This window comes from Chrysochloris asiatica, unplaced genomic scaffold (genome assembly GCF_000296735.1).
Source record: "Chrysochloris asiatica unplaced genomic scaffold, ChrAsi1.0 scaffold00026, whole genome shotgun sequence".
Classification (NCBI taxonomy): domain Eukaryota; kingdom Metazoa; phylum Chordata; class Mammalia; order Afrosoricida; family Chrysochloridae; genus Chrysochloris; species Chrysochloris asiatica.
Window position 1 is genome coordinate 25,262,567 of NW_006408544.1, and position 21,938 is coordinate 25,284,504.

At 41.9% G+C, this 21,938-nt stretch overlaps 1 pseudogene; it reads left to right on the top strand.

The window, feature by feature from the left end:
- Positions 1-15,554, top strand: part of LOC102842817 — a 62,228-nt pseudogene extending 46,674 nt beyond the window's left edge.
- The last annotated feature ends 6,384 nt before the right edge of the window (positions 15,555-21,938 follow it).

A 21,938-nucleotide genomic window follows, 5' to 3' on the forward strand; every position in this document is an offset into this window, starting at 1 on the left:
CAAAATGAAGAGAAACAGCTGTAAACATCCATTAATAATCAGAACAAGGGATGTACAAAGTATGAATTTGTGAAAATTGGCAATTGTCAAAAATGAAATGGAATGTATTAACATCGATATCCTAGGCATTAGTGAGCTATATTGGCCATGCTGAATTTGACAATTACATAACTTACTATGCCAAGAATGACAAATTGAAGAGGAATGGTGTCACATTCATCATCAGAAAGAACATAACAAGATCTGTCTTAAAGTACAACGCTGTCTGTGATAGGATTATATTCATATACCTACAAGGAAGACCAGTTCATACCATTATTATTCAAATTTACACACTAACCACTGAAACCATTGATGACAAGACTGAAGAATTCTACCAACTTCTTCAGTCTGAAATTGATCAAACACACAATGAAGATGTATTGATAATTCATGGTGATTGGAATGCAAAGGTTGGAAACAAAGAGGAAATACCAGTAGTTGGAAAATATGGCCTTGGTAACAGAAATGAGGTTGAAGATTTCATGATAAAATTTTCAAGACCAATGACTTATTCATTGCAAATACCTTTTTTAAGCAACATCAAAGACAATTATAAACTTGGACTTCACCAGATGGAATACACAGAAATCAAATTGATTATATCTGTGGAGAGACCATGGAAAAGCTCCATATCATCAGCCAAAACAAGGCCAGGGACAGACCATAAAACATCAATTGCTCATATGTAGGTACACAAGAGCCAAAATATGACCTTGAACATATCCCATCCGAATTCAGAGTTCATCTGAAGAACAGACTGGATGCATTAGACCCTTAAGACCAAAGACCAGAAGAGCTGTAGTATGAATCAAGTACATCATATAGCCAAAGGCCCATAAGAAGACAAGAAACAAGCAAAAACCAAAAATGGATGTCAAAATAGCCTCTGACACTTACTTGCTCTCCAGAGATGTTAAATCAAGTGGAAGAAACAAGGGGGTAAAACAGCTGAACAGAAAATTTCAAAAGTCAACTCAAGAAGACAAAGTCAAATATTCTAAGAAAATGTGCAAAAACCTGGAGTTAGAAAACCAAAAGGGAAGAATATCTTAGCATTTCTCAAGCTGAGAAAAGTCACACAAAAAATTCAAGCCTTGATTTGAAATATAGACGTATTCTAAGGGCAAAATATTGAATGATGCAAAAAGCATCTAACGAAGATGGAAGGAATACACAGAGTCACCGTACCAAAAAGAAATGTTCACTTTGACTATACAAAGGCTTTCAATTGTGTGGATCATGGCAAGCCATGGAAAGCATTACAGAGAATTAGTATTCTGGAACATTTAATTGTTTTCATGAGGAACCTGTACATAAACCAAGAGACAATTGTTTGAATAGAACAAAGTAACACTGAATGGTTTAAAATTAGGAAAGTTTGTGCCACGGTTTTATTCTTTCACCATACATAGTCAATCTGTATCCTGAGCAAATAATACAAGAAGCTAGATTATATGAAGAAGAACATGGCATCAGAATTGGAGGAAGACTCATTAGCAACTTGTGATATGAAGATGATACAACCTTGCTTGCTGAAAGCGAAAAGAACTTAAAATACCTACTGATGAAGACCAAAGACTACAGCCTTCGGTATGAGTTACATCTCAATGTAAAGAAAACAAAAAGTCCTCACGAATGAACCAATAAACAACATCCATATAAGTGGAGAAAAGATTGAAGTTGTCAAAGACTTCATTTTGCTCAGATCAACTACCAACACTCGTGGAAGCAGCAGTCAAGAAATCAAATGGCATACTGCATTAGGCAAATCTGTTGCACAAGACCTCTTTGAAGTATTGAAGAGCAAAGATGTCAGCTTGAGGAGTAAGGTGCGCCTGACCCAAGCTATGGTATGTTCAGTAACCTCATACACATGCAAAAGCTGGACAGTGAATAAGGAAGACCTGAGAAGAATTGATGCATTTGAGCTTGGTACTAGAGGAGAATATTAAAAGTACCATGGACTGCCAAAAGAATAAACCAATCTGTGTTGGAAAAGTACAACCAGAATGCTCCATGGAAGCCAGGAAGGCCAGACTTCATCTCTGATACTTTGGATGTATTATCATGAGGGACCATTTCTAGAGAAGGATATCATGTTTGGTAAATGGAGGGTCGTAGATAAAGAGGAAGACCCCCAATGAGATGGACTGGTACAGTGGCAGCAGCAACAGGCTCAAATGTAGCAACAATTGTGAGGTTGGAACATGACCTGGCTATGTTTCATTCTGTTGTGCACAGGGTCGCTATGAGTTGGTACTGACTAGATGCCACCTAATAACAATAACAACAAATCAATGTTGAGAAGGGTTGTGTTCATGGCTATGAAAATGCAAGATCACAATTGTATCATTCTCCTGAAATTAACCTAAACATTCACTGTTAACTCCAATCAAATCTCAGAATATTTTTGCAGAACATTGATAAACAATTACAAGTGGTTGTACTCAATATATTTTTTAAAAATTATTATGAAGTGCATATTTTGGATTTCTGGCACTTTGGGTAATTTTTGGTAAGATTGCCTCATTTGTTCTTTATTTTATTTTGGTGTTGCTATGAATATGCACAGCAAAACATACACCAATTCAACAGTTTCTTCATGTACAATTCATTGCCACTGACATTGCTGAGTTGTCCCTTACCTGTTAACAGAAACTCACCAACCCTTTCAGTTTTATGTCTAATCTTTCAAGTGGCTGTTGTCAGTTCAATTCCATATAGTTCTTTTTAAAAACTCAAGACAGACATATTTTACTACTGAAGTAAATCTACTGTTTGGTTTTATGAAGAATTCAGGGTACATTTTTGGTTTAAATTGTAAAGATTATTTCAGGGCAATAAATCAGGAGTTCAACTAGTCTTCATGGCTCCAGAAAGCCTAGTTGTTGTTGTTAGGTGCCATCAAGTCGCTAACGACTCATAGCGACCCTATGCACACACAACAGAACGAAACATGGCCCGATCCTGAGCCAACCTCAAAATTGTTGCCATGCTTGGGCCCACTGATGCTGCCACTTTGCCAATCCATCACACTGGGGGTCTTCCTCTTTTCCTGTCACCCTACACCTTACCAAACATGATATCCTTTTCCAGTGACTGGTTCCTCCTGGCAATATGTCCGAAGTGTGAGAGATGAAGTTTGGCCATCTTGGTCTCCAAGGAGCACTCTAGCTGCACTTCTTCCAACACAGATCGGTTGGTTCTTTTGGCAGCCCATGGGACTTTCAATATTTTTCTTCAACATCATAACTCAAAAGCATCAATTCTTCTATGGTGTTCTCCTTATTCACTGTCCAGCCTTCGCATGCATGTGAGGATATTGAAAATACCATGGCTTGGGTCAGGACTTCATTCTTCTTGGATCAACTATCAACACTCACAGAATCAGCAGTAAAGAAATCAAATGACATATTGCATTAGGCAAATCTGCTGCACAAGACCTTTTGAAGAGCAAAGATGTCAGCTTGAGGACTAAGATGTACCTGACCCAAGCTGTGGTATTTCCAATAACCTCATAGAAAGCCTAGCGTATATGAAAATTTGAAATTGTGCTCTGTAATTTCCTCCTTTTAATCAGGATTCTTTATAGAATCTTTTATCAAAATGTTCAGTAATAATTCTTATTGCTGTTAAGTGCTGTAGAATCGGTTCCGACCCATAGTAACCCTGTAATTGAGTTTTCTAGGAGCGACTAGTGGGTTTGAACTGCCAACTATGCAGTTAGCAGTCCGGTACTTGTGCTACACCAGGAATAATTCTTACTCCCAAGTTTATACCCAATACAATTATATGCATATAATCAGGGAAAATGAACAAACACCATCTAGCACCATTTTTAGTAGTCCAAAGCTAAATTAACCAAAAGTCCACTCTATTAAAAATAAACAAATAAATAAATCAGATAATGAAGGAGTCACAGCAAGAAAAAGAAAAGAAAAAACTACAGCTAACATTAAAAATTAATATCCAAATGTTGAACAAAAGAAATCAGATACAACAGATATAAGATTCCATTTACATGATTTGCAATACATGCAAAAGTAATGTCTTTAGAAGCCTTTTGAAGTCTGTAATATTCTTGGGCCTATACATACAGTGGCTGGAAGGAAGTACAGCGCTGTTGGTGGAATGCTGTTAAGATTCTCTTTCTTGATCTCAGTAAGGGCTAGTTACATGGGTGTGTTCTATTTGTGAAAATTTATCTAGCTATAATCTAAAATCAGATGCAGTTTTATTTGCATTATACTTCAATCATGTTTTGTTTTGTTTTAGAGACAATTATAAAATGCTTAGCAAAGACAAAGGAAACCTGGTAGCACAGTGGTCAAGTGCTCAGCTACCAATGGAAAGGAAAGGTTGATGATTCAAACCCACCAGAGTTCAAACCCACCATGTGGCAGTTTGCTTCCATAAAGATTACAGTCTTACAAACCTTCTGGGCAATTTTGTTCTGTCCTGTAGGATCACTATGAGTATGGCAGTGAGATATATGAAAAACACAGGACCAAGAAAAGCCAAGATACTTTTGAAGAAAGACTCTGTCCTGCCAAAAATCAAGGCTTATTTTAAGCTGTAATAATAAATAAATAACTGTGGTTTGAGCAAAGAGGTGTACAAACTATATGCCTAGAAATGACCCTAACTCCAAGGACAATTATTTTTCCATAAAGAAAAAAAATAAGAAAAAATTCCTACCTCACACCAAACACACACACACTTCCTCATGGATTAGAGTCTACATGTAAAAGCCAAAACAATAAAGATTTTAGAAGATAATAAAGGGGAATATCTTTATGACTTTGAGGTAAAAGGTTTTCTTAAATAAGACATAAAAAGTGCTAGCCATAAAAGAAAAGATTGATAAATTCAACTACATTAAAATTTCGAAGTTAGATAGCAGAAGGCTGGCAAGAATCCAACTTCTGTGTGGTCTATAAATCTATTCAGCTTCCCAAAGGAATAAATTACCGTAAGTTTTTGCATTAATTGGAACTCTGTTCTAACAATACATGCCATAGCACAGATTCAGCATATGGTTGGTCAGTCTTTGATTTCTCTCACAACTGGAGTATCGGTACTTTTGAATTGAATTTAAGAATGTTTGAATGGTTACATTTTATACCGAAGAACTTTCCTGAGCGTGTGTGTAATGCCACTCAGGATGACATGATTTGTGATTTAAGAGGAGGATCACCACATGCCACCGCCATAGTAAATACTCTTCCTCACCCTCGCTGCAATGTTTGTGTTATGTTTAAGCTCATTCACACTGCAAAGTTGAATCTTGTGTTGCTATATTCTTGGATTTAACAACTACTCCCAAAATTACTAGGAGAAATTTGTACTAGCAAAAGCAAAGTTAGAAAACTCTGGGGGGTGAATCTTCGCTATGATCATACTGTAACCCCAAAGGACAAACTAATCTAGTTTGTCTAGTGGTGGTGGTGTGCCATTGAGTCAGTTCTGACTCACAGCGACCCTGTATAGTTTCCGCGGAGCAGCTGGAGAGCTTGAACCGCCGACCTTGTGGTTCAAACCAACTTTGCAGTCCAGCGCATTAACCTACAGTGCCATAGGGGAGCAGAAAGCCTCATCTTTTTCCCATGAACAGCTGGTAGGTTTGAATTGCTGACCTCACAGATAACAGTCCGACACGTAACCACTTTGTTACCAGAGCTTCTTAATCTAGTATTTGTCTCACATAATCATTATTTAATAATAATTTTTTAAAAACCTACCCCAGTGAGTCTAGACTTCTACTCTTTCTACTTTCATTCTTTTTACCATACATCCTTCACTAACATTCTGCCATTCACTCCTCATGTTGACATTTATAAGATAATATATGAATAGGGTTTAGCATAATAAAAAAGGAAGATGTGACCTAAATATTACAAGTATTTTACCAGTTAGATGATGTAAGCTTTTACCAGAGGATGTCCCTCACATATATCAAGGGAGATGATTGTAACGTCTAATCATCATACTCTGCTTTTGATAGTAAGTCACTTCTTGGGGATCCCAAAGATAAAACCATTATAAGCCATGAAAGTATTTAGTATCCAGGTTGTTGTGGCTGTTGAGTTATAGTTTCAACTCATAGCTACCCTATGTACAATAGTAGGAAACACTGCCCAGTTCTGAACCAATCTCTTAATTGGTCCTGTGTGAGCCCATCACTACAGCCATTGTGTCAGTACATCCCATTGACAGTCTTCCTGTTTTTCACTGATCAAATATGATGTTCTTCTCAAGAGACTGGTCATGTTCAAAAAACATGAGACAAAGTCTCAACAACCTCACTTCTCTTTTTCTAAACGTTTTTAGTGTGAATGGAGTAAGCTTTATATCAGTTTTACATTGAACAATTTCCAATGATTGCAATCCCCCCAATGAAACTTCACTTATTCCACTTCTTCACCATGATTCTTGGTTCCATTCCTCCTTCGTTCCCAATCGACAACCTCTCCTCTAAGGAGAATTCTGACTGTACAGTCAGGGTACTGATCAACTATGTAGCACTGTCATTTATAAATTTCCTTTGGGACTTTAAGCCTTTATATCTATAATTTTTCCTGTGGTGGAAATGGATAGCTTTACTGAATCAACTATTTTAATAGGGCAGATTTGGATAAGTAGTTTTTGTTGATGATTCCAAAAGATGTCAATAAAAGCACAGAAATGACTTTCAGTGGATGGTTGTTGTTATTCATTCTCAAATTCAGATTACAAAGCAAAGAACTGCAACAAAAAATATTGTTTTCAAGATCACTGATCACAAAGAATTTCAATATTGTCTGTGAAAAACAATTAACTTATCCTAATCGTTTTATCCACATTAACTTAATGAACCACACGAGAATGCACACATTTAATTCAATTCAATTCAACAGAAACACATTGAGCATCTACTATATTCCGGATACTGGAATTAAAACAAAAAGATGCATTTCGCTCCACTAAAGACCTTATAAGGAGCTCTGGTAGCATAGTGGTTACGAATCAAGCTGTGAACCTTAAGATCAGCAGTTCGAAACTACCAGCTGCTCTGCAAGAGAAAGATGAGGCTTTCTGCTCCCATAAAGATGTACAGACTCGGAAACACTGTACAGGGTCTCTGTGGGTCAGCACCGACTCAACAGCACTTAACAACAACAACAACAACAACAAAGACCTTATAAATGCCTTTATTTCAGATCAACCGTTGGACAAAATACCATTTCTTTCTTTTCATCTCTGTAAGACTACCTACAACATGAATGAGAATTCAATGTAATCTTTTTAGGCTGGTTATTCTGAAAAACATAGCTGAAAAAACTATATGGAATGATAAACACCAAATTTAGGATAGCGGTTACCTATGGTTGAAGGGAAGGTGACATGATCTTGAGAGGTTTCTAGGAGGCTTCACCTATATTGGCATGACTTTATTTCATAAGCTGAATTGTTTTTGCTATATTGTTATTTACACCTTTTGTACTGCTTCAGTACCCCATACTACATTTCCAATCACACACATTAGTTTCATGATGAAACTAACTCGTCTTAAAAATCTTCAATGATTCCCTACAAATATTTTCCCCGATCAGTTTCATAAGGCACTGAAAAGTGCTCCTTGAAGTCAAATGTTTTACAGAAAATAGTGGTGGTGGTGGTGGTTATGTGTTGTGGAGTCAGTTCCAACTCTTGGCATCCCTACATAGGGTTTCCAAAGCTGTAACTCTTTACAGGTGCAGAAAGCCTCATCTTTCTCCCGCGGAGTAGCTCATAGATTCTGACTTTGAGGTTAGCAGCTCAGATTGTAATCCACTACGCAACCAGAGCTCCTTAACTCAAGAAATTTCTAGATGAGTTCCTTTATTGAAGGAAAATCTCATGCCTTTAGTAGGTCAGTATTGTGTTTTAGTAAGAGTGGGGCGATCTGGTATAGTGCTGTGGGTTAATGCGAAATCGGTTTGATACACAAAGTTGACAGTTCAAGCTCACCAGCCGCTCCTCAGAAACCCTATACAGGGTCACTCTATGTCAGAACAGACTTAACGGCACTTAACAACAACAACAACGAAGAGTAGGGTATACAATTTGGTACTTTTTAAATGTTTTGAACTATACCACTTTTTTCCTTCTGAATGTTCAGAACCATGCTCAGTAATCATAATACCTGTCTTGGGGTGGGGGGGTGGGGAATCAGTGTTTCCAAGGACATAGTTTAGAAAATGCTGTAAAAATAGTCCATTTCAGCCTCATTCTACATTATAGCCACACCTGGCTATACCAATCCTCAAACCAAAAATTACTCTTCAGGCCCACATAATTTTCCTCTACAGTTCTTTAGCTCTGAAATGTGTCCATGCCCTAAGAAATTCCTGGTCAACTTTCAAGATTCAGCTCAAAAGCAATATCTTCTGTGAAGACGCCCTCTCCCCCACAACCCCCATCTCACAACCATTCCTTTTTTCAAACAGAATCAATGACTTTTCTAGAAGTTTCCAGGCATTACAGATATTTTCTCGTGCTCTACATATCTCATATACAAAAACTCTAAGATATTGTAATTAACTGCCATTGAATCAGTTCTAACTCATGGCAACCCTGTATAGGGTTTCTAAGGAGTGGCTATTGAGTTTGAACCACTGTTCTTGTGGTTCAAACCGGCCTTGCAATCCAGTGCTTTATCCCAGAGCGCCACACCAGGACTCCACATCCCATACTATAGTAGCTATTTAAGCAAGAGGCCAAGTGCCTTGATATCAAAGACCACATGTTTGCACTTCTTTTTACTCACAATGCTTTACACTGAAACAGAGCCAAGCATAGGATGTTTAGTAACTAGTTGTTGAACGGTTCTAGACATTTATGTGCCTTTAAGTTGGCTTCTTCAATTTTCCAAATACTCCCAATGCAGATTCCTAACTTTCCAGCTTCATTAAATTCTTTAATGAAGACAAGAACTGACTTTCTATCTTTATTCAATTGTGACATGAACAAGCACAGGAACAAATAAATGTGCAGACTGAAAAAGAGGCAAGACAGAGGCAGAAGAAACAAGGAGAGAGTGCCAGAAAAAGAGAAAATGCAAATGACGGAACCAACAGATCATGACTACCATGGGCAGACAGGAGTCAGAAATTGGTAAGAAGCTCGAAACAAACGCATAATTTTGCAAGAATCACTGTAGATGACCCTCAACACTGCTGACATGAGTCCACTCTGAACGTAAAACCTCTCTCAGAGCCTCCTTCCCTTCCTTTTTATCCCTTAAGCTAAACAGCTGACCTTCGTCACCACAAAACTTTCATCATTTGAGCTATGAGCTCTTCTATTCAGCAGAATTTTATTTCCGTTTATGAGAATCCCCTACTGGCATAGTAGATTGGTTATGTTCCAGGTTCAAATAAAATAAAATAATAATAATAAAAGCAAGCTGGCAATTTCTTTCCAATAGAATATGCTACATATTTCATGAAATAAAAGCCAGAGGACTTTTATGATTCCTGAACCAAAACCTTCCCATATCTGAGGGCTAAATGGAAGAAAAATAGAAAGAGAAATATATATATATATTTGCTCTCCAACCTAAGGGAAATGTTCAGATGATTAATTGACTTAATGTTTGTGTTTTTAACATGAACCCATCTCCTAATATGAATTTCACAAATTGAGTTTAGTGCTAGTGTTTGTGGAGATACATTTACCATTTACTTATCTGTTAGTCTTTTCCTACTAGACACTCTTTAAAAAAAAAACTGAACATCTGATGACTCCTACTAATAGTTTGTGACTTCACCACAGAGTTTTATTTATATTTCAAATCACTTCTCTATTCTAGTAGAGCAAACAATCTAGTCTAGTGGTAAGAACACTGGCCAAGGAGTCCAGGAATTCTGGGTTCTGATGGTGCCTCTCAGCTCTAGAGTTAAGTACCTGCCTCAAGCTGGAATTTTCTCATCTGTAAATTAGAAGAGTTGATTAATCTACCGCTAGGATCCAATCAATCAAATACAGTCATTTTATTTTAGTAAAAATAATGACTGCAAAGTATAATGACATGAAAATTTCAGTATTATGTGTGCTTCTCAATTTCCTTCAGAAAAAGAGGAAATGTTCAAGAAAATAATTCTCATAAGCTAAAACAAAACAAAACCTTTGCCTGAAACCCTGAAATATATATATATATTTTTTTTCCTTTCCTACCTCCTGTTTGACGCTATAGGAGAAGCAGTGAACCGCAAACCAGAAGGTAGGCAGTTTGAGTCCAACAGCCGCTCCTCAAAAGAAAAATGAGGCATTCTACTCCTACAAAGATTTACAGCCTTGGAAACCCAATACAGAGTTGCTATGAGTCAGAACTAACTAGACTGTACTTAACAATCTTTTGTTTAGGGTCCTGGTGTGGCACTGTACTGGGCAGCTAACCACAAGATCAGCAGTTCAAACCCAGCAGACACTGCTAGGAAACCCTACACAGGGTTACTGTGAGTTGGAACCGACTTGACAGCACTTAACTACACCATCTCCTGTTTAGCAAATGTTTTTAAGTGTCATTAAGCCAGTTCTTACTCCTAGCAAACATGTATAGGGTTTCTAAGGTGGTAAACCTTTGCAGGAGCACACCTTTCTCCCTTGGAGAGGCTGGTGGGCTCAAACTGCTGGCCTTGTGGTTGGCAGTCCAGTGTGGCATATTCTATAGTGCCACCAGGGTTCCATGCTTGGCAAATAAGAAAACAAAAAACAGACACTTAAGTCTCAAGAAATCAAAGATGAACAGAATTTATTATTATTATTAATTATCAAAGAGCTCTGGTAGCATAGTGGGATACAAGATGGGTTGCTAACATCAAGGTCAGCAGTTCGAATCTACCAGACATTCTGTGGGAGAATGATGAGCCTGTACGCTCCCACAGAAAAATGTAAAGCCTCAGAAACCCTATACAGGGTCACTATGAGTTAAAAAACTGACTCCAAGGCACTTAACAACAACAATAACATTAGCATGTAAGTAACACTGTGTGTTAGGTACTGCTCCCAGAATTTTGTCTCATCACACCAGTTTTATGAGGCAGGCTGTTGTTAGGTGTCATCGAGTCGGTTCCAACTCATGGCGACCCTATAAATAACAGAACAAAACACTGCGCGGTCCTGCATCATCCTTACAATTGTAGTTACATTTGAGTCCACTGCTGCCGTGAAGGTGTCAGTCCATCTGGTTAGGGGTCTTCCTCTTTTTCGCTGATCCTTCAGCAGGTACCTGAGGCAGGTACTATTATTTCATTATAAAGGAAACTGAGGCACAGAGAAGCCAGATAACATGGCCACGGTTACAAAGCTAGGAGAGTTGAGAGAGATGAGATCTGACCCAGGAAACCTAGCACCCAAGTCTGGACTTCTCACAACCTCCTATTCTATTTTATAGTTTGAGAATTTCTGCTTATCACAGGCAGCAACTGGCAACAGCATTAACAACAGTCTCTGCTCATTTAATTAAGGAGTCCTGGTGTGGGCTGTGGGTTAATGTGCTGTACTGCAAAGTCGGTTTGAACTGTAAGGTTAGCGGTGCAAGCTCACCAGTCGCTCCTTGGAAACCTTCTACAGTGTTGCTATGGGTTGGTACCGACTCAAAGGCACTTAACAATAACAACAATTGATGCCTATGGAATCCTGGTGTGACACTGTGGGTTACTGCGCCAGACTGCAAAGCCATTCAAGCTCACCAGCTGCTCCTCAGAAGCCCTATACAGGGTCACTATGGGCCAGAACCAACTCCATGGCACTTAACAACAACAACAACTGATGTCTAAGGAGCTCTGGTAGCATAGTGGTTACAAGTCAGCCTGTTAACCTCAAGGTCAGCAGTTTGAAACTACCAGCGCTTTCATGGGAGAAAGAAGAGGCTTTTTGCTCCCGTAAATATTTACAGCCTGAGAACCCTGTGCAGGGTCAATATGAGTTGGAACCAACTTCACGGCACACCAGCACCACCACCACCACCACTGATATCTGGTTAAGGGCTTGGCTACTAACTGAAAGGTCAACATTTTGAACCCTTCAACTGCTTATAAAGATTTACAGCCTTGGAAGCCCCATGAGCAGTTCTACTCTGTCTTTGAGTCCATCAATGCTGCCACCTGGCCAATCCATCTCATTGGGGGTCTTCCTCTTTTTCTCTGACTCTCCATCTTACCAAGCATGACATTCTTCTCCAGCGATGGTTCCCTCCTGACAATATGTCCAAAGTATGACTGACAAGGTTTAGCCATCTTGGCCTCTAAGGAGCACTCTGGCTGCACTTCTTCCAAAATCGATCTATTGGTTCTTCTAGCAGCCCATGGCACTTTTAGTATTCTCCTCCAACACCACAATTCAAAGGCATCAATTCTTCTACGATCTTCCTTATTCACTGTCCAGCTTTCACATGCATATGAGGTTATTGAAAATACCATGGCTTGGGTCAGGCACACCTAAGTCCTCAAGCTGACATCTTTACTCTTCAACACTTTAAAAAGTTCCTGTGCAGCAGATTGGCCTAATGCAATACGTCGTCTGATCTCTTGACTGTTGGTTCCACAGCCACCATTCATCTGTCTGTCATGCTGTGGTGGCTTGAGTTGCTGTGATTCTGAGGGCTATGCCATCGGTATTTTAAATAACCAGCAGGGTCACCCATGGTGGATAGGTTTCAGATGAGCTTCCAGACAAAGACAGACTAGGAAGAAAGGGTGATGAACTACTTTCGAATTGCTAGTCACGAAAAAAAACCTTATGAATAGCAGAGAACTGGAATACTTGCGTTTAAATTCCAGTTCTATCTCTTATTTGCTATGTGACCCAAGGCGAGTTACTAAGTTTCTGTACCCAGTTTCCTCATCTCTCAAGTGAAAATAAGAATACAAGTATTCACTTTCTTAAAAAATCAGCTGTCCTTGAGTTGATTCCTACGCATGATGGCCCCATGTGTATCAGAGTAGACCTGTACTTCATAGCTTTCAATGTCTAACTTTCAGAAGCTCTCCAGGTGTTTCTTCCAAAATACATATGGGTAGACTAGAAGCTAGAACCTTTCATTTAGTGTTAGCCCTTTGCATCACCCAGGGACTTTTTCAAATCTTTCAGTTACTTAAGGATTAACTGTATACAAAGAATCTGAAGGATACCTAACTCTTAGTAAAGACTCCATTGTTTTTAAGGGCTGTCCAGTGGGTTCTGACTCTTAGCAAGGGTTCAGAGGAGCAGCTGGTGGGTTTGATCCTCTGAACTTGAGGTTAATAGTCCAGTTCTTATTCTACAATTCCATACTAGGACTCTATACTCTATAAAGTTTAATTATTCTTAATTATATTGGTAAGAGTAATGTTTTGCCAAACATCACAAAGTCAGGAACTAGCAGGATTCAATCTGCTCTTCTCTTCTAAACATCATCTTCTCCCCTAACAGAATCCCAGGCTGCCTTTTACAAAAAGCTACTATTCTCCTGACATCTTGTTGTGCATCCAGGGCTCAAATGAGGCTTTTATCTTCATAATCTTTCCCCAAAGTCCCACAAAGTAGGATAGTGTCCATGTTTCACAGATAATGAAACTGAGGTTCTGAGAGGTTCTGAAGTTCTGAGCACTTAACCAATGAACAATCTTTGACACAATGAAGTCCTAAATAACAGATTCGAAGTTCCTGACAACACCACCTTCAAAGTGCCATCCAAAAGGTAGAAACTGTGGTTTTCTTGCTTTGCTAGCTTTGTTCATTGGAAAGCAGAACTAAATCCCAGCAAAAATAGAATGTTTGAATTCAGTGAATTATCGAAATGAAATGCTACCTCAATTAGACTCGTCATCTGCCTGCATGGTAGCTTCAGGCATCAGAAATCCTCCAAATGCAATTTTTAAGTTGGGTTCTATCAGGTGCCAAGCCAAACACACAACCATTTAAGAAAAATGGCTTTGGAGGGTGAAGAGGAGTGAAGAAGCATATTCTTCTCTGGCTATGGGAGGAGAAAATGAACAATAAGTGATACAATCTCTTCCCAGCAGCCTCACACAATGGTGAGTCTTGCAAATGAAACATACTGTGAAACAGCTTGTGAGATGAGCTTCATCAACAATAAGTAATTTTTATTCAGATTTTATTGTTGAATACAATGAACATGATTAAATGTTTCAGATATGCCTTTTCAGACCCTAAGCACACCGCATATATACACACACACCAAAAATAAAATAAATCCACTAAAAATCGTCATCTAAATATGCTTTAGAAAGAGATTTCATTGCCAACTTGATGTGTGGAACTGAATTTCCACTTGATAGTGGCCCTGCTCCCAAGAAGATAGAAACAGCCGGGTTTGCACTTCCCACCTCAGCCTTGTCTTTCATTCCTGCGGATCCTCCCAGCGTTGGCAAATAGTTACAATGTTGGTCCTTTGAAATCACTGCATTCTGAACTTCCTGAACCTTTAAGGGGCCTCTGTGCATTGCAAAGAACAATGGGGCCTCAAAAACCATTTCTGTTTGTTCTTCAATACTCCATTTGAATGCTGGGGTTTCAATCAAGAGTATCGGCAGACAATTCTTGGTTGCTTAGAAGTTGACTTTCATAAAGCTTTGATTAGGTCGCCCTTCGCAATAGGAAATCAAGAAAATCTTTGATCCCTTTTACTTTCCAGAATTGTCCCAAACCTGTCTGGGCAGGGAGTGAAAGAAATGGGGGAAGGTGGGTTGTGTGATGTCCTACTCCAACCCACCTTTCTTCTCCTCCCTCATCTGTCTTCTAGATGGAACAATTCAGGGCTCCATCCAGAATCACTCATCATTGAAATAATAAAAACAATGGGTGCTAATTCAGGGGGTGGGGATGGTTTATAATTTTATGGATTTCCCAAAGACCTATAATTGGCACATAAATGTGCAAACGTGAATCGGATAATTAGGGGGTTCTCAACGCAAGCCACCTTTAATTTATATGATTACTTGAAAACATGTTAAGTGTTATGAAGTGTCAACGGAACCCCCACAAGGCCTTTATTCAAAACCATCAACATTGTGAAAGTGCGTCTAACCGGCCAGCGGGAGGGGCGCAGGCAGGAGGAAGAAGCAACAGCGAGAATAGGGCTCCGATCCTGGCCGGGAGGTGGGAACTGCATTGCAGTCTCCCACTCGGGAAGACTGGCGCTCCCGCCCAGCTCCGCGACGCTAAAAGGCGCTCTGGCTTCAGTACACACTCGACTCGTCGCTCTTTCTAATTTGGCTCAATACTGGCGTGTATCGGCATCTGAACGCACACGCAGCCACGCACCCCACCCTCGTCCGCACACACCCGAGCATACCGATGCCCGCATCGTGGCGCTCTCCACTCCACTAGCCACCAAGCCTCAGGCTCGAGCCACACACCAAGGTTCCTCAGCGTCTCTGATCTCCCCACCCCCGTCCCATTCCTTCACTCACCCAGCCAAGGCGGAAGTGCCCAGGCAGACCCCCAACAATGAAGACTTGTGTGATGCACTTGGGGGTGGGGGCTAACTTACACCGAGAGAAACAAACACAGTCTGGCAAGTCCGGGGAGGGGGCAACGCAGGAGCCAAGTGTCAACAGCTTCTCGAGACAGCTTTCCCTCGTGACCTATTACCCAACGCCCCCCTTCCAGTTCATCAACGACAAACACAAAGCGTCTTAAAAAGTGTGGCGAATAGAGGAGCCCTCCCACCAGGGGTCACAATAACACTCTGCGGGGCAGAGCAAGCAGGAAGGAGGGTCCTGGTAGAAGCAGCCACCCTTGCTTTTTTTAAATTTACTTCATACACTCAACCCAATGTCCCCTTCCCAACGCCACGGGGCCATCACTACCCCTCCACCTCTGACTCCCAGACTTCTGGTTCTCTCAGAGGTTCAGATCCCCTTTTGTGACTCCTTTATGAGCTGAAACACGGGGATTTAAAGTTTCCCCAGTAGGACATGAAAAGGGACACACACACAGCACACATAAAAACACCTGACTCGGCACAGAGGTTCAGCATCAAGTACGGAGCTCAAGGGAAGAGGGGAGACATGATGTGGGGAGATGTCGGGTGGCAGGGAGCCTGGGAGTGTAAGTGGGTAGAGGAGAGACACAGAACTCAGTGGATGACGGACTCGGGTCCGAGGGGACGCGAGATTCAGCTCTGATAGTGTCTGCGAAAGAGAGAGATCCGTTTACCAGACAGGTTAGGGCAGAACTGCAGCCCTTCCAAAGAGGAGGGGAGAGAGGGTCGGGACCCGTGGGATGGGCGATCGAGAAACAGGGCAAGGGCCTGGGACCAGAGGGCAGGTCCTGAGTAGACCGAAGGCTAGTGGATGAATGGAACCGAGGCCGAGGGAGGGAGGACGCGGGGGGTCCTGGAGTGAGCCCTGTGCCTTGGGTGGCCAAGTCTAGAGAGGATCACGCTAGGTCACAAGTAGAAATATGGGAAGGACCCAAGAGTAAGGCGCAAAGATCTACCCTTTCCCTCCCCAAGAAGTGGAGGAAGCGGGCAAAAAACTGCTGCAGTGACTATCCCCGCAATGCTACTGGACAAACTCTGGAGACAGGCGACCTGGGAACCCTCATCCGATGCGGGCCCGGAACCCCCTGGGGAGCCACCCGGGCATCCAGAAGCCGGAATCCAGCGGGCCACGTGCCCCAGCTGAACTCCGGACTGCCGCGTACCCTCGCCGCGCCTCACCTCCGATCGCAAAGAGCATCCTCCTTCGCAGCCGCAGCCGCCTAAGAAGCGGTTCCCCATGCCCGGCGGGCGACGCGACTCAAGCGCGCTCTCCAGTCCGGGGAAGCCCCGGTAAGCGCGGAGCTGGGTCCATCCTCCCCAGGAGCCACGAGCCAGGCGTCAGAGTTGGGGGAGGAGACCGCCCCGCGCTCAAACCCGCCTCCACCCGCGGCCCCCGCCCCGCCGCCCCCAAGCCAGCCGGGCGCCCATCCACGCGGCTCACCTGCTAGCTCACCAGCTACTATCCGCGCAGTCGCTCGCGGAGCGCCCCTTGCCTCCGCCTCGCAGCTCTCGTTCCCACTGGGGCGCTCTGTGCGCTGCCCGAGCGCGCTCCGAGAGCTTAGCCGCGTCGCTGCGGCCACCAGGAGGAGGAAGAGCGAGCGAGAGGGCTGGGGCGACGCGGCTCTTAGTCGCGTCTCGGAGCCCCTGAGCTCACTCCCCATTCGGGCAGGGAAGGGGGCGAGCCGATCGGAGAGTCTGGGGTCCCCGCCCCAGTAGCGCCGGCGGGGAAAGCTGGTGAGAGGGGTAAAAGCCACCACACACCACTTTCAAAGTATCCAGTGTTTCCGCCATCATTACCACCAGCAGCAGCAGGCCTCCTTCATTTCTCTCATCGTACTTCTCTTTTAGCCAAGTCACCAAAATACATACATTGAAATATAAAAACCGAGTGAAAAAAAAAAAACACAAGAAACTAAGGAGATTCCGCGAGAATGTGTTGCCCCCACGCCCCTATGCAGGAGGGGGCGCTCGCTTCCAGCAGCCAACCCTAGCTCAGCGCCCTTGCAGTAGTACCTAAAGGCTTCCTAGGCAAAGTTGGGCTCTGAGGGAGAAAGCTTGCACTGTCAGATCCATTTCATCCATCCCAGGGAGGAGCCCACGCCCTTAAAGCTTGCTTTTTCTTAGAATGCGTACGAGTAGACATCCTAAAATTAGATCACTGAAAACAATCTGCTCTGCTCGGGAGAATGATCCAACGAGTACACTCCAAAGCTACCTATTCAGGTCCTAGTGTCTAAAGCTACTACAAATTCCAACTCGAAGAACATATTTTGTCAGTTTGAAAATTCTTCTACCCTGAAACTAGATTCAACTCCAGCCAATGCCTGTTGTGACTAAACCATAATGCCAAGTGCAGGGGGTGGGGGGGATGTCAAATCAAGTGATGCCTGGTTGTAGTGAACCTCAGAGGAGGCTAGGGAAAAAAGCAAAGAACAATTATTTGGAGGAAGTGGGGTAAGTGATATTAGATTGTGGGGACCACAATTAATGAGATGAAGCAAAATGTGTATGTATGAATTGTATGGAAAACTGATCTTCTCTTTAACCTTCACTCAATTCACAATGTAAAGTGTGTGTGTTTGTTTGTTTTAAAGGACTCAAAAAAAGTTTACCTTTTTACTCTTTTTAGGGACCACACTTCTGTCCTCCAGCTGTGTAAATCTTAAAGCCAGTGTGCTGTTTGGGGTTTATATTTTTTTGTTTAGTTTTGGGGTTGTTGTTGTTTTCCCTTATGACTTCTGTTGTTCACCCATGAAAATTTAATGAAGCATTTAGGGTTATTACCTCCAGAGTCAATGGGCTAAAAAATATTTAGCCTAATGTGCTCCTTTTAGAGTCAGTAGATCCACGGCTGATACATACAAAGTCAAGGAGAGATCCTCCCTTTCTTCACAAAATTTACGACCCATTAAACTTATTCCGTAATAACTGCTTCTGTGTAAAATGGAGGCCCATGCAAATGGAGACTGGTGTGCACCTCCTGAAAAGACAGCAATCTACACAGAGACAAGAAGAATCCTGAGGTCATTGGCAGAATGCAATTTTGGGGAAGAGTAGATCAGAGAAGGAGGCACTGTGGGTTAAGGGGCCACACTGCAAAGCCTTTTGAACAAGGTTGGTGCTTCAAGCTCACCAGCTGCTCCTCCTCGGAAACCCTATACAGGGTCGCTATGGGTCAGAACTGACTGACTCCATGGCACTTAACAACAACAAGATCAGAGAACACTCCCAACAAGGTGGGGAGAAGGGTCCCACCTCAGATACTACTCTGTCAGGATCTATTTCTGGCTATAATCAGCTAATAGTGGAAATCCAGAAAAACGGCTGAAATCTCTCAAACTTTTCCAAAACTCAAGAGAATTTAATTCTAAAGTAATGCTTTAGAACTTGCATTAAGTAGCGAGTTAAGGCAGTTGCATTAACATTAATAAAACTGGTCAGTTACCTCATCTATAAAGACAGACTATGGGAGACTGAACTCAATAGGAAGAAATTAGGGAACATGGGACAAATCACAGAGAAGACATGGCTGAAACGGGGAGGGAAGCAAAGAAAATCATTAAGTATTGCAGGTGACTGGGACAGATGTTGAATCTTGGTCAAGGAAATGCAACTTTAATTTTTAATTGATTCTGTAAACACTGTGAAGTTTCTCAGCGCTTTCAAGGCAGCTGGGGGACATGAAAACTATTACATATGTTAGGCTAGAACCAGCTGATTGATCTAGTATGAGTACCAGCTGAAAGCAGAGTATCAGTGCTGACTCAAGGTAGCCCATGTGTGTCACATTAGGATGTATACCATCTAGAAATCCATGGCTGATGTTTTTGGAAATAGATCACCTGTCCTTTCTTCAGAAGCACTGTGGTTGGAATCAAATGTCCACCCTTCTGGTTAGCAGTTCAGTGTGTTAACCATTGTACCACCCAGGGATCCCACATACATTATGTTGTTGTTGTTGTTAAGTACCACGGAGTCGGTTCCGACTCATAGTGACCCTACACAGGGCTTCCGAGGCTGTAAATCTTTATGGGAGCAGAAAGCCTCATAGTTTCGAACTGCTGACCTTGAGGTTGGCAACACGACTCATAACCACTACGTTACTAGAGCTCCTTACATACATATGTGAGTTGCTTCCTTTATCTACCGTCCACCTGGTCTGTTTCTAAATAATGTTACAATTACAGAGTTAGAAGGGAACACAGGGCACTGATTTGGCTGAGGAGCAAAAAGGGAAGAGGCTCATGCAAAACTCTATATTCAATGTTGGCCAAGGTCCACCTTGGAAACTGGGCAAATGCTCATAAAATCTGATAGGGGCAACAAACCACAGCTGTTCCCAAATTCAGGCTGGAAGAAAGCATAATATATAGATTCTAACTACGCACAAGCTATCTAGCAAGTACCTCATGATCTTTTATAGAAAAGAAGGAAATCAAAATTTTAAGTAGTGATTTAAGTTACTGTGCTAAACATGTCAAGAAACAATTCATCTAAAAAACTACAGTGCTGTCTATTTTGTTCATTTTTTAAAAATAGCAATGTCATTTGTATTAAATATGGCATAATGAAAAATAAATATATCTTTATTATCTACTCTGAGAAACAGCAAAATAGTTATAATAACAACAAAGCTGTATATGGTGGTAGTTCATGCTGGTGGGCACTGAGCTGGTTCCAAGTCATAGCGACACTACATAGGGGTTTCAACGCTGTGAATCTTTATGGGAGCAGAAAGCCTCATCTTTTTCCTGTGGAGCAACTGATAAGATTCAAATTGCTGACCTTGTGGTTAACAGCCCAGCTCATAATCCACTGAGCTACCAGGGTTCCTTTAAACTGTATATATTGTTTATTATTTTCCAGGTACCATTCTGGGTGCTTTTGGTGTACTGCCTCACTTAACCTTCATCAAAGCCCAAGGAAGGAGGTTCTAGTTTTAATTGGTGCCTACTAGATCAAATGGTGGAGTTGGTTCTGACTCATAAGAACCCTGTATAGGGTTTCCAAGGAGCAGCTGGTGAGCTTGAACCACCAACCTTACAGTTCAAATGACTTTGCAATCTGACACATTAGCCCACAGCACCACACTAGGACTCCTGAAAGCCCATCTTCCTCCTACGGAACAGCTGGTTGATTCGAACTGCTGACCTTGTGGTTCGCAGCCTGATTCATAACCACTGCACTATCAGGTGGTGCTGTGGGTTAATGCACCAGACTGCAAAGCTGTTTGAACTGCAAAGTTGGCAGTTCAAGCTCACCAGCGGCTCCTCGGAAACCTTATATAGGGTCGTTATGGGTTGGAACCTACTCAATGGCACTTAATAACAACAACAACTAGATAGAATACAGACTTTGGAATCTGATGGCCCTGAGATGTCTTTGGCAAGCTATATCTCTTAACTTCAAATATGTCAACTATACATTAGGGATGACAATAACTGCTTCATGAGATTGCTATGTACCTTAAATGAGATAGTCTCTTGAACAAGTCTGGCACAAATTAAATCACCCAATAAACGTTCGTTCCTTTCCAGAATAATTCCAAAATGTTGTTGTTAAGTGCAGTCGAGTTGGTTCCGACTCAGAGCTTCCCTGTATAGGATTTCTCCAAGGAGTGGCTGATGAGCTTGAACTGTGAACCTTGCAGTTCAAACTGACCTTGCAGTCCAGCGCTTAACCCACAGTACCACACCAAGACTCCTAATTCCAAAGTACTTCACTTTAATTCAACCAACATCTATGGAATATACTCCATGTATCAGGTATTGCACTAGGCAATGGGAAAAATGCTGATAAATCAGAAATAGATTCTGTCTTTGGGGTGCTCAGAGTCAAATGGATAAAACCCCAGGCATGAGTAGTATGAGCATGAAGATGGGAGAAGGATCTCTGGTAGCATAGTGGGTTACAAGTTGGACTGCTATTTACACGGTCAATAGTTTGAATCTACCAGCTGCTCCGTGAGAGAAAGATGAGACTTTCTGCTCCCATAGAGATTTACAGCCTCAGAAACCCTATAGAGGGTCACGGTGAGTTGGAACCAATTCCACAGCACACAACCACCAACCACTTACATGATTAGGGAGCACAGTGGCTCTGTACAATAAGCACTGGATTATGAACCACAAAGTCTGTGATTCCAGTTCACCAGCTACTCCATGGGGAAAGATGAGGCTTTCTGCTCCTGAGCCTCGGAAACCCTATACACACAGGGTCACTATGAGACGGAAGCAACTCGACGGCACCTAACAGCAATGACAATGTGCATGGTTCTCAACACTCAAAGGGGCAATATATAGAACTGCCAGCTGTTCGTGGGAGAAAGATGAGGCTTTCTGCTCCCATAAAGATTTACAGCCTCGGAAACCCTCTACAGGGTCGC